Genomic DNA, 3731 nt, shown 5'->3' with positions numbered 1-3731 from the left:
TAAATGACCGCTTTTAACCTGGAAAAACTAAACACGGACTGCTTAAAAGAGAGCTTGCTTGATTGAGCGCGCCTCAGTTCCTGGTTTGTGCAAGCAAGCCACATTTTACGTGGTAATTTGAGGTATAGGACCTACCTGATGCGCTTATTATTAAAACCGTTTATTGTAGCGTCTAAATTGGCATTGTGCTCACGCTAGGGAACCACACTTTACCTAACCTTAATACTGAGCACTTCTTCTTTGAGCTCCCTTTAGGTTGCTCGTAAAAATTGCTTTTTTAGAATGATACACGAGAAGCGTTTTCAGACAGTGGAGCGGTTAATTAAGTAACTACACGTTCAAATAGAAACTTTTCCTGGTACTATTTTAGTTCCTCGCCGTTAAATCGTAGGCTAAGTATCTTTGTATTTAAGGATGTTGAGACCAACTCTTAAAAAATTTTCCAGCTAAACTCTAAACTAAAGCTGAGTACTTCAAAGTCTATAAAAGGTGCTTTGCAATGTCAGTTGTAATTCATTTTTGCATTTTAAAATAAGTGGCTCAAGAAGACAAAAGAAATATATTTTTAATATTAGAGCAAGTCAGTAAACATTCGTAGCAAAAACCAAACCAACTCCAACCTACAGACTAAAGTTTTAGATTACAATAATCAGTTTTTACGACTCTTCCTTAAAGTTGCAGAGAGCCTTTCACAGAGATTACAGTTCTTGCAGCTGGACCTCGCATATAAAAAATTTGTGTTATGCACGTACACCATTTATCCTTTCGTGTTTTATAACCGAAGGAAAAACCCCTAACTGGCGTATATTCTGAAAATAACTCAACTGTAACTAGTTTACACCACATAACAGTTACCATTACGGAACCGGAATGTGTAATACTGGCACATGGATCGAAAATTTGTATCCCGAACTAGTTCTCGGTATTCAAGGGGGAGCCCTCCTTCAGTGCTTCCGCACCTATTCGCTAGTCGAATGCCCAAGTGGACTATTTTTATCTTGAGTTTTATATATTATTCTTTAAATATTATAATTATTAATAACACGTACACCTCTTATTGCTCTACAAGTGTAGATTTTAACATATATGACGATAATAGGCTGATAAAACTCAAATTTTTAGTGAAACCAGTTTCAGCCGATAGCAACCTTGACACATTTCCTAACGCGCTTTGCAAATCAAAGTTAAAGTATAACGCTTATAGGATACTTAATTAACTAAAGGCTAAAGCAAGTGTTAATACCAGAAGGAAAGCACTTTTGCCTGTTAGTACTGAATATGTCAACACGAACACCTGTAAAGAAAAGTGTATTTTCATTAATAATTAAAAGACAAAATGATATACAAGCACAAAGACCGAAGACAGAAATAGTTCACCTCCCCGACTGAACCAGTAGATAACCGCAGGCGCACTAAAAGACTGCTCCGGACGAAGAACTTGTAAACCTCCTTTTATACTCCAATTTAGGATTGATCCTTTCCAGGAATTGGGATCTATTTCCGAGAATTAATTCCAATCTTTAATTTGCATTAGATTAATGTGCATTAGAGTTCCATATATATGGTAATAGTTACGCTGATCATGCAATTAGCCACAATTGGGTTGTTATTTTTACAGAATATTCAATTAACTATAAGGATTTGAGAAAAAAAAATGTTTAGTTGCTCATTCCTATAGAGTCCTTGGTTTAAAGAAAATTTTGTGGGTTATTTTATTTGAGTTCATGACCTCTAATTCTATAAAGTTCATGAGAACGCTACTAAAAAGTTACACAAAATCCGTACCTTCCACTCAACATCATAGGCGGATGTTTCGAATAGCATATTGTATTGTTAATAGAAGTTTAAAGTTTAAGTTTTTTTTTCCTTCATAATAGGAATTTTGTCATCCTTATAATTTAATTCTTCTATCAACTATAATCCGCACTTTAAAATATTAAAAACTAGCAAGGGAAACCTTTGCATATACCACTTTTTTTTCTAATAAGTGGTAACTAAAGTTTATAGGCGAACATACTTCTCCATTAAATTCTTACTACCTGGAGTTTAGCAAAAATAAACTTATTAAGGACTAAATCTTACAACTATCGAGAACCTCAGTTTTACATTCAAAAATTTAAAGTTGTGGATAAATTAAATTTATTTTACACTATAAAAGTATACCGATAAGAGTACATCAATAAAAAAAATTATTATAGCGGTTTCTAAGAAAAAACATTTATTACATGCCTAAGTTCATTTTTTTTTTTTAGCAAACTTTTCTTTGCCTTTATATTAACAATTATCCTAAAAAATGTAATTTAAGTAATACTTTTATTAACAAATATTTATTTTTAAAGATGATTTCTATTAAATAAGGCCTAATCGAGAGTCAACATTTAAATAAAAATATACTTTTAGCGTTTTAAGTGAGGCATTAGTAAAAATAATTGGAAGTTAGCTACTATATTTAATGCCTGATAATGTATCTATTAGGTAGTTAACAACTTGCCTACAGCTTATCTGATATATACGCTTAAAATTTTTGATTATTAAGCTTAGAGTGAAATAGTCTTTGTTGCTTAAAACATGAAAATATGAAAAAAGTTTATTCTAGAGTAGTCACCACTAAACAGCTAGGAATTCAGCAATGAGGTTGACTTTTATCTTTCCTCTCTCTCTCTCTCTCAACTTCAAGATAAATATAAATAACTTCTAAAAATCTACAAATATCTTGAAAAGTTGATTAAAAATTTTTGAACAAGTCGATAAAATGATTCGGACGCGAAAAGGTAAATATCTAGGAGTCATCTGAACTAATTCACATATATGTGTTTAGATTTTTTTATCAAAGTTAACTATCGTCTTTTTTTCTGTTTGTTTTTTCTTTCGGTATAAAGGGCTGAATAAAGTGATTTATTTATTTAGTCTGCTATTAAGAGAAGACTTGCTTTAGCCTAGAGGACTCTAACACAAGATATTCATTTCGTTTAAGAGAATTTAAAAAAAGATCTACGTTTTAGAATTATATTAACAAAACACCTCTCGTTATGCTTCAGCTTCTTTATAATAAGGCAAAACAAACTTACTGCTTGACATTAGAGTCATTTTTTAAACTTGCTTTGCACAAAAACTGTTTTCTCAGTTTCCAATATAATAAACTATCTTAGTTAAAATTAATAAATCGGAGCATTTACTAAATTTTAACTAATAATTTTGGTAATAGCACGCCGATAAAGTTGACTGTGCAAGTAGTATTAAATTTAAATTATTTAAGTTTCTATCAGTGATATACGCTTCCAGCAATTTAGATTTATTAAAAGTTATTAAAAATTTTAGTAGACTACCTTCTACACAACCAATGTAGAACTTGGCGTTGTGTACTGGCCAAAATATAAAACCCAGAGCTATTTTTCTGAGTAAGGTGGTTTAGCAATAATATTTATAAATTTTAGACTGAGTAATTTATGGTTGTAGAAGTGACGATTTATAAGCCTTCCTGATCAGTAATTATTATATACACTAACAGTAGCAGGTAAGACAAAAGACAAAATAATAAAACAATGTATAAAATACGGTGAACAATTCCAAAACGGCTACTTTAATTTAATTTTTGGTCTCATCGCGGGCATTCTAGGTATATACAGCACTATCTAGAATAGTGCTAGTATCATACCTAGGGTTAGTAGTTATAGGAGCTAACACTATTATGCTCCTGTCTATAGACAAAGGCACTAATACAGTAGGCGTAC

The 3731-nt window shown here is 31.6% G+C and overlaps 1 long non-coding RNA gene across 2 annotated transcripts; it reads right to left on the bottom strand.

Annotated features, from left to right (window-relative positions):
- Positions 1–578: 578 nt before the first annotated feature.
- LOC135145129 (uncharacterized) lies at positions 579–1421 on the bottom strand. Of its 2 annotated transcripts, XR_010283336.1 has the most exons (5): positions 1358–1421; positions 1244–1294; positions 1050–1169; positions 856–997; positions 579–797 (listed from the first exon to the last, which is right to left on the bottom strand). It is a non-coding gene; the product is annotated as an uncharacterized LOC135145129 (long non-coding RNA). The 2 variants fall into 2 exon arrangements; XR_010283335.1 differs by having other exon boundaries at positions 579–997.
- Between the last annotated feature and the right edge of the window lie 2310 nt (positions 1422–3731).

The sequence above is a fragment of the Zophobas morio genome, unplaced genomic scaffold (genome assembly GCF_036711695.1).
Source record: "Zophobas morio isolate AGI-343-1 ecotype UQ-CSIRO unplaced genomic scaffold, CSIRO_AGI_Zmor_V1 ptg000130l, whole genome shotgun sequence".
Taxonomy (NCBI): Eukaryota; Metazoa; Arthropoda; class Insecta; order Coleoptera; family Tenebrionidae; genus Zophobas; species Zophobas morio.
This window is presented reverse-complemented; position numbering and strand designations above follow the sequence as displayed.